This window comes from Primulina eburnea, chromosome 11 (assembly GCF_022965805.1).
Source record: "Primulina eburnea isolate SZY01 chromosome 11, ASM2296580v1, whole genome shotgun sequence".
Classification (NCBI taxonomy): domain Eukaryota; kingdom Viridiplantae; phylum Streptophyta; class Magnoliopsida; order Lamiales; family Gesneriaceae; genus Primulina; species Primulina eburnea.
The window spans coordinates 36,763,731-36,774,448 of record NC_133111.1 but is presented as its reverse complement, the minus strand read 5'-3'; positions in this window follow the sequence as shown (position 1 = coordinate 36,774,448).

Genomic DNA, 10,718 nt, shown 5'->3' with positions numbered 1-10,718 from the left:
TTACTTGAAAATGAACCAAGCAGTGGATAGTGATGGACAGAATTAGACAAACATATTTAATCAGGCCTACCAAACATTGCCTTAGTAGTTAAAAGTGATTGTTTTTTTTTAATAAAAAGCAAGCATAGTCCACAAAATTAATTAGAGACTAAGTTTAGCCAAGAAAAACTTTTCCAAGAAACCAACTTTCTCTTTCATCTCGATCATATTTGTCTATGTCCCTATGAGCTTAGCTCAGTTGATCAGAAGCAGTGAATCTTGGAGCAATGATCAGGGATCGAGTCTCGCAAGCGGCAGTGTGGGAGTTAAATTCCTTCCAATGAGGGGGAGCTCTTTGTGCGTGCGTAGCGTAAGGTCTAGCTGCTACTGGTTGGCTGAGTCACTATGATTTACCTCCTCTCACAATCCTATCGGGCCGGAGGTGAGGGACACCTAAAGTGAGCGATTTCACCTTTTAGAGCAATACATATGCTTTTATTCCTTTCACTGGTTGATCGACGAGTTCATTGGCAAGTGAAGCAATAAATGTAACTTCAAGGTACGTCACTAGCCTAGGTACTAGAGACTAGAGTGAAGACGTGTCGAAGTGAGAGCCCTCGGAATTATATAAATACCACTTGAGAAATTTAGAATAAAACAACTAGTTAGCGAAACATAAATAACAATCCATTTACAAATACAATGCATAAATATAGTATTTCTTTGCAATAATAATTGTGATCTTGATGCCTAAATAAGTGCTTTATATTATGTATTATGAATTATTTGATGTATTTAATACAACAAATTGTTATTTATTTGTGTTTTTCACTAGAAAGAATAATGCATAGCATACTTGACATATTGCATGCACGAGTACCTGATTTTGAGGAAATGAAATATTTTGTTTGCTACTATTAGGGCACCGAGGTATACAAGGAAAGCTGATTATGTGATATGTTGGACTTGGGTGGGATACATCTCGAGTGATTACAGGGGTTGATAGCAGGCGTGCATTTGATAATCACGAGGGAATGAACCAGGACTTGACGGAAATCTTCTTATGATCGATACGTCAGCAACGAACTTCATAGATGACCGACCATATGAGCTAATAGGGGGCGTGTCTTTTGAGATAATGAGATGATGGTTCATTCGACAGTGCCGATTTTTTCATAGCATGCATGTTTTTTATTTATTGGCATTAACTCACGTAGGTTATGCATTGTAGGTGTAACGCCTGAAAATTGGTGTACGTAAACCGCATGCATGAAAATTATTAAATTGCTAAAATATTTTAATTAAATGATATATTAGATTGACTAAATGATTAATTGTGTAATTTTTCATGGTTCATAATTTAAGTATTTTCAGACGAATATCGAAGGTTGGGCGGGACTGAAGAACGGAGACGATTAAAGTGTTAAAAATTTAAAAGCTAATTTTTTTTTTAGTTAAGAAAATATTTATTTTAAATATTTTAAGAATTATTGAATTTTTAAAGTCAAATTTAAATTAATTAATAGGAGCAAGAAAATTATGTATTTTATAAGATATTTTTTTAGAAATAGATAATTTTAAATCTTTTAATTTGAGCCTTAATGATTTTATTAATATTAATTGTAATGCCCGAGATTTCATCATTATAATCAGACGTTGATTAATTGACATGATTGAAATTATAAGAATTTAAATGAACCAATATGCCGAGACCGAGCGTCGTTGCATGATTAGCCAAGGATTTGGGCAGCACCTCCGGCGCTCGAGCGGTAGAAAACAACCGCCCGAGCGCCAATGTCTCGGTAATTCATCGTTCGAGCAGAAGGTTCGGCGCCCGGGCGGTAGATTTGACCGCCCGAGCGCCAAGGGTGCGACTTGAAATTGTTGGACAGAAGATACCGCGCTCGAGCGGTAGATTTGCACCGCTCGAGCGCCGACCGAAAGTCACGAAAAGTAAACACGTTTCGTTTGCATGCAAGCTTGGATATATATATGTATATTACGTTTCATTTCCTCAGAAAACGAGGAAGGATCAAGAGAGAAGCTTCAGGAAGTTAGTAGAAAATCCTTACGCCTTTTGTGAGAAATCCGCCCGTCTGATTTTGAATCCGACTTCAGTACTGTGTTCTTATCAACACAGGCTACAACTGGACGTAAGTTTTGTTACGTTTAGACAAGATTTGAATTTATGATATTGTCAGAATTTAATATGATTCAGATATGGTGTTTCTGCTACCGTAGACATTATAGAATTGAAGTCAGATTAAAGAGCAGACCGTTTCTGTAATTGTTATGATTTTTGAAAGATATTGACTGAGATTCTATATCAAAATTGTGTTAATATTCAGAGTATGAATTATGTGACACAGATTATGAGTTCCAGTATTACATTGGTGATGTTCAGATTGACGGGGTTATTCAGACTATATTGTTATGCCGTAGAAACATCAGTTGACTTAGATTGATCAGATTCAGATATGATATCGATTAGACTGGGATATTATTGATATGACTCAGATTGTATCTTGTTCAGACATTGATCAGATTTTATACTGAATTGAGTATTGATCAGAACAGATTGTATATGGAATTATTCACTGATACAGCGTATTCAATATTGTCATTTCAGATTCGAGATGGACAGAGTTGAATACAGGTCTTCGTCATCATCAGACCGGGACGACAAAGGTATAATTCATGTGATATCTGGGAAGATACAACTCAAATCAGATCTCATTTGAGTTTCCCAATAAAATCACATACTTGATTATTGTTTGTCTCTTGATATGATTATGATTTGTTTATAGACTTTATATTCAAATCTTTTGGAAATGAGCATGCTTTGTTTACAGATTGTTATACATTGCATTTGAGATAGGAAAGTTTGACAGATAGTCAGACTTCTAGACGTTCGGTGTATCGTACATAGGAGCAGACACCCTCCGATGGTAGCACCACGATACAGCCATGGCCGAAGTCTAGGAATAAGACGTACAGTTACCACGATTGGTTGAGTAGGTAACAGCCATTGACGTCTTATTCATCACGGGATCCCTAGAGTTATAGTTGAGTCGAGTCTAGACATGATTTGACTAGAACTGCATGTGTTTATAGAGGTGGTTTCATAGACTATGAAACCCATGTTTATTGCTTTCAGTTATGATAGCATGTTCATATGATATGATTTGAATTGCATGATGATCTGAACTGAGTCGTATGCTTATTTTGAGTAGATTCCATAGATTATGAAATCTATTGCTTTGAATATATTCATGATAGCATGTTTTATGATTTAGATTGTTTATATACATGTTACCATGTTTTATACTGGGATTTATTCTCACCGGAGTTATCCGGCTGTTGTCTTGTTTTGTATGTGTGCATGACAACAGGTGGGGCTGGATCAGGGTCAAGATGAGAAAGAGGCTGGACTAGATAGCGTGGTGATTCCGGACTTACTGTAGACTTGTTTTATTACTTGAACTTAGTAACTAAACTTTAGACTGAAGTTGTACAGTATTGTACTTTTCTACTGAATTGTAGTTGTTATACAGAGATGTATATTATTTAGATTCCATTACCTTTTGCATTTACATTTTTAAAATAAAAATTTTTAGACCCTGTTTATCAGAACTGATAATTAAATCCCAACGATGATTAAGAAGAGGATTAGCGACCGGGTCCCCACATTAATGGATCTAATTAATTATTTAAAAAATATGGTTAATTGAGCCCATTAATTAAGTGTTTAGGAAACCTTTTTAAATTTTCTTTAAAAGAGTCCTACAACACATGCACAAAATTCATATTTTTCGAGAAGAACACCACAACACACACATTGGCCGAGAGTTTTCTTGCCTTTGGATTCGATCTTTCTTGTTGGTTTCTTTGATCCAACCATCACCAATCTTTCATCCAACGTGGTACCATCTATTCACGATGAAAGTTCCGTTTCCCCAGGGTAAACGTGATGAGGGTGAGTGTTTTGTGTATCAGAAAATAGGTGTTGTGCGTAGGTATTGTAACACCCACGACAACATGCAGCGGAAATTATAGTTTAACACATTAACATACAACTGGAATGATAATCATATGAAAGACGAAATATAAATTATGTACAAGTATAAAATACTTGCGCGATGCCTCAGGGCAAAATAATTCACTAGAAAAACTTGTAAGTTTACAAAAACCAATACTAGTGAAAGAATAAAACAACTCCCTAACTAAGGCGAGTAAAAACCAATTGCATCATAAACCTCTAACAAACCGTATAACCAATATACAGAGGATGCATAAACTGAGAAGTGAAAAATCTTAACAAAAATTAACACACTAATCAAAGCAGTGATTAGGCGTTGTCTTCAAAAACCCGTTGTATGCACTTCACAGCAACACTTTAATACTTGCACGAGATTGCTTCGATCTCGGAAACTCCCCGTACGAATTCGTCTCTCACGAGGATTCTTATGCTCTCCATCTCTCTCTAATCCTTTGAGTCATATATATATATATATATATATATATATATATATATATATATATATATATATATATATATATATATATATATATATATATATATATATTCATTAGGAAACAAACTCTTTTAAAAGAAGGATAATATCTTAAAGATATTGTGATATCATATCTTAAATATATTATGAGATCATATCAAATATAGTCTTATATCAAATATTGAATTTCCACGAGATCATATCATCAATTTCAAGATTATTCTCATGTCTAGAAAGGCAAAATATTAAAGATAAAAAAAAAAAATATCAAGGAATAAAATTCCTTTCAATCTCCCCTTTTTTGCTTTTCTGGACAAAACAACCCAAAAATGGTTGTACGGCTCAGCTCCCCCTGAGTTAGCAAATCAGTGACTCAGCCAACTTTAGTTGACTCTCCCTGAATTCTACCGTTAAGCCTCCTCTGAACCCAAACACAATTAAAACAGATGTTGTATGTTAGATGTTGCAACATTCAGATCATAACATCGAAACAGTTTATTAATCAGGAGAAACTAAGATTAGAGAAAATAAAAATAGCTAAAGCAGTTCATTAATCAGGAAAAACTAAGATCAAAGAAAGTAAAAACAACTAAAGTACAAAACCATCAAGATGGAAATTTCATTATCCTTCATTACTGCCAGCATCATCATCATCAGCCATTTTTGCTCCACTAGTTCCAGTTTTATCTCCTCCCCCTTTTTGTCCAGAATGGTCAGCAACATCCAGTATAAGCTCACAATCAGCCACTTGATTTTCATAATGTTCAATGGTCTTCTTGGCATTTTCAATTTGTTGTCGACCATAGGCAATCTGAGCTTGAATATATGAGATAGACAGTCTTACATAACCAGTAGGAGAGACATCTGAAGTAGGCGATTTAGCAATCTCAGGCACAGGCTCAGATGTTGTATCACCAGTGTTTCCAACATCCGGAGCAACACTAGAATTCAGCCAAGGCAGATCGATCTTTCTGTTGCCTTTGAAATAAGCATTAGAAATCTTCAGAGAATCTCCGACAGGACAGTGGTCTTCATCAATATCCCTAATGAAACATTGAGATTCCAAGATTCCATAAATCAGTGAAGGGTAAGGCAACTTAGTTTTCTTGAAGTCACCTTCAGCATATTGCAATGCTGTCTTAAACACCAGCTTCCCAAAGTTAAAGGCACGTCCAGTACCAATACAAAACAACACCAGGGCCTGAGTTCTAGTCACAGTAGTAGAATTGGTTGACGGTGTCTAATTCCAAATTGAGGTCTTGTGCAGCACAGAGAAAAACAAAGTGAGATTAGCAACACTCAACTTCTTGGGATGGTCAGGGAACACTTTGATCAGGCCTCTAGTGAGCACAGAGGTTACAACATTTATGTCCAGATTCTCTTCAACTTCCTCAACATCAGGAGTGTTGTAGAATGCATTAATCACAGAAGGTGAGAATTTGTAGATACGATCACGAACAAACACTCTCCCATACTTCACAGATTCCTCATCTCCAACACTGCTCAGGAGATTGCAGTAGAATTCCAACACCACATGGTGGCAGTAGGGCATAACTGTAGTGACAGTGGAGAGCAACATTTGGTTCTTTAGGAACTCAATCAAATTGTGTTTCCCATATGCATCCACATCAATATTTTTCTCCTCAATCAGCTCTCTCTCAATAAACAAGGGCCACAATGCCAAGGCATCTTCAGGATAAAACTTGGGGGAAAAAGACTTACTTAAATCATAGTCAGCAGAGTCAATGTTGTGCTCGGTGTTGTCAACATCCACCTCAACACCGGCAGCAGCAGCAGTGACATCTTCAGAAGACTCACTTTCTTCAGAGCCAATATCTTCTGATCCAGCATCATCTTGTTTTTCAGATTCAAAATCAGACACAAAGGATGAAGAGGAATAATCAGAAGCTCTAGGCCGGTTGTCCTCAAATTCTCTCATCATTTCTGAATCAGGTTCATCATCCTTAGAAATTTGTTTCTTGACAGCCTTTTCTTCTTTAAGTTGAGCAAGAAACTCGGCCAGAGATTGTTCATCTTCTTCAGGCTCAGCAGGGAAGCTTTCTTCTGCAACATTTTGTGGATCTGTGACGGGGCTTTGCTCTTGAACATCAGAAGTAGAACTGGGTTCTTTTGCAGCAATAGTTGGTTTGGGGCAAGCCACCAACTCAAAATCATCATCATCGGAGTCATCTCCAAATGAGAAATCAGGGTCCAGAAGATTTGAGGAGGTAGATGCCCGAGGCTTCTTGGTTGGAACAAAGTCAAGGTCCTGCTTGTCTCTTTGACCTTCGGCGCAGAGGAGCAGGGGAAAAAGCTTTATTCAGGGCTTCAAAATCCGGTGGATTCTCAACGTTGATTTCATTCCTAGGTTCACCGGGGGCGATTATTTCCAGCGGAGTTGGTTCTTCTGGCACACCCACAATTTCCAGGCCCTCAACATTGGCTTCGGCGGTGGGTGTTGTGCCCGATGACTCTCCACGCATGCTCGCGGTCATTTCACTCCTAATGTCGTGGGGATCGAAGCCAGCCATCTGGGAAATCAAGAACAACAGAGGTAGAGTGGTTCGAAGGACACAAAAAATTGCGAAGAGCAGAGACAATTTGCGCGAAAAAAAATTGAATAGTGAGGGCAGGTGAAATTTCAGAATCTGAGGGAAAATAATAAACGGTAAAGTTATTCCTCATCAATTCCTAATTATTTAAGCACAACCCTCCAACAGTAACATTCTGTTGAGCCGCAACTTCAGCACCTTTCCAAATCAATTTTTACTCTCCCCCAATGGTAACTTTCTGAAATAGTGCAATCATTATTTCAAGAAATCAGTCAGGATAAAACACCACGTCGAATTAACCCCACAAATAGTTAGAGATCAAGATATTTCAAAATTAAGTTGGTTAGGGTTTTCTTCGTATTTCATAAATTAAAATCTGATAGCTCACTGGACTCGATGAATTCACATACCATCAGAATGAATGACTTAAATTTATGCCTAAAATATGATCAAGAATGAAATTCACATGCATGTGATCAAACTGTGATCTGTCTGTACTTGGGTGTTGGTAACACCTCCTGGCAACACTCACAATTTGGACTCAAACTTTCTAGAACATTTTTAATTCAGACATGGTAGCTCCCACTCTAGAAGAACGGTCTACATTGGACTCCTCTAGGTAGCTTTTTCCATCTGTATTTTGACTTAGAAGTGGTAGCTCTCACTCTAGAAGAACGGTCTTCATTGGACTCCTCTAGGTAGCTTTTTCCATTTTTTTCAAAACATTTTTGTTCAATTTTTCTCCTCTTTTCTGTTTTTCACCTTATTGCTCAAGAATCTTCCAAGTCATTTCCCACATTGGACAAGATCATGTGATACACGAACATCCTCAATTACTTAATGACTTAGATTGAGCATAATCCACATTTTAGAAAATTTTGAGAGAAAGTTTGATTCTCAACTGAGAGCACATCATTTAGTGTCCTTCACTTGTACAGGATTCACACAAAACATGATGAATGTAATATCTCTAGCATCCTAAAAATATAGTGCACATGCATGCTGAGTGTTGTCCACAGATGTTGTAACACCCAGGACAACATCCGTGAGTGATCATTGTGCACACAAGCTGAGAGACTTCCTAAGATTGGAAAATCTCTCAAAATCTAATGGTTTTGTAAAAATATCAGCCAGTTGATTCTCAGTTCCAACAAATTCTATTCTAATTGTACCTTTCTCAACCAAATCTCAAATAAAGTGATGTCTAATGTCTATGTGTTTTGTTTGAGAGTGTTGTACTGGATTTTTTGAAATATCAATTGCACTTGAATTGTCACAGTATACAATTAAGGTGTCACTGTTGAAACCATAATATTTAATCATTTGATTCATCCACAAGAGTTGTGAGCAGCAACTAGCAGCTGCAACATATTCAGATTCAGCAGTGGTCAGAGACACACAATTTTGCTTTCTACTATACCATGACACCAAATTGTTACCAAGATAAAAACATTCACCAGTGGTACTCTTCCTATCATCTTGGTTTCCAACCCAGTCAGCATCACTAAAACCCACAAAATTGGTGTCTGTTTCTTTGGTGTACCACAACCCTATGTCAACTGTCCCAACTATATATCTCAGAATTCTTTTGACAGCTTTTAAATGAGTGACTTTAGGATCAGCCTGGTACCTGGCACACAAACATACACTAAACATGATGTCGGGATGACTAGCACTCAAGTAAAGAAGACTGCCTATGATGCTGCGATACTGGGTGTTGTCAACACCTGCGGCAACATCGTCTTTAGACAATTTTTCAGTCGACCCCATTGGAGTTTTCATGTGTTTACTATTCTCAGCAGAAATTTCTTTACCAAATTCTTAGCATACTTGGATTGACATAGAAAAATACCATCATGCATTTGTTTAATTTGCAATCCAAGAAAGAAACTTAATTCTCCTACCATGCTCATTTCAAATGTGGTAGACATGCATTTAAAAAAAACATCAACATGCTTTTGAGAAGAAGCGCAAAAAATGATGGCATCCACATAAATCTGACACACAAGAATATCATGTTTCGAATTTTGAATAAAAAAGGTTTTATCAACTTCACCTCGTTTGAAGCCCAAGTCAAGCAGATATTCAGTAAGCCTACCATACCATGCTCGTGGAGCTTGTTTTAGTCCATAAAGTGCCTTCTTCAACTTGTAGACATGGTCCGGGTGGTGTGGATCTTCAAATCCTTTAGGTTGGCTTACATAAGCTTCCTCATTCAAAATGTCGTTCAAGAATGCACTTTTCACATCCATTTGATATAGTTTTATGTTCATGTGACAAGCAACGACAAGTAAAAGTCGGACTGATTCAATTCGGGCAACATGTGCAAATGTCTCATCAAAATCAATCCTTTCAACTTGTGTATACCCCTGAGCAACTAGCCTTGCTTGTTTCTCACAACAATTCCAGATTCATCAGTTTTTTTCTTAAAAATCCATTTAGTACCAATAACATTCACATTATCAGGTCTACAAACCAAATCCCATACATCATTCCTAACAAATTGTTCATGTTCCTCATGCATCGCATTGACCCAAAATTCATCTTTTAAGGCTTCATTTATATTTTTGGGTTCAATGAGTGAAACAAAATAAGAATGACTTACTTGATAGTACACGGAAGTCATGCATACTAGACCAATCATTTTTCGATAATCTATTTTCTCCTTTCTTTTAGTTTGCATTCCTTCAAATGCTTCTCCAATGATCTGAGATGATGGATGATTTTTCTGAATCTTACTGGGAATATCCATCCCTTCATTGTCTCAGGTGTTACAACACCGGGTACACCATCTGTGTTAGGCAGTGTCTCACTTATGTTCAGTAGCCCATCAACATCATCCTCGTTTGTTTTTCCAGTTAGATCTGCAAGATCATCAAAAACAACGTTAATAGATTCCATAGTCGTTCTTGTTCTAAGATTATACATGCGATATGCACGAATATTGGATGAATAACCAAGGAATAAACACTTATCACTTTTTGAATCAAACTTTGCAAGATGGTATCGGTCATTTAAAACATAACATACACACCCAAAAACATGAAAGTACTTTAGGTTTGGCCTCTTTCCCATGATAATTTCATAGGATATCATAGTAAAACCACTCCTTAGGTACACACGATTTGAAATATGACATGCTGTGTTTAAGGCCTCAGCCCAAAATCGTTTTGAAATATTCTTCGAACTTAACATGACCCTAGCCATTTCTTGCAATGTCCTATTCTTCCTTTCGGCTATTCCATTTTGTTGAGAGGTTTTAGGGGCAGAAAATTCATGAGTTATCCATCTCTTTTCACAGAATGATGTAAAGTGTGAATTTTCAAATTCCTTTGTCCTTATTTTACCAACCCTTAAATCATGTAGATTAGTAATCTTGGCATGTAATTTCTTAAAAGCAGCAAATGTGTCGGATTTTTCTCTAAGAAAATTTACCAATGTAAAACGAGAAAAATCATCCACACAAACACATGAATACTTCTTACCTCCAAGGCTTTCCACTTCCATTGGACCCATAAGATCCATGTGCAAAAGTTCAAGACACCGTGTTGTCCCAAAGTGTTGCAACACTTGATGGGGAACACGTGTTTGCTTACCCTTTTAACATGCACCACAAACATAAGGAATTCCAGAGGATAAATTAGGCATACCTCTCACAGCATCGTACTTACCA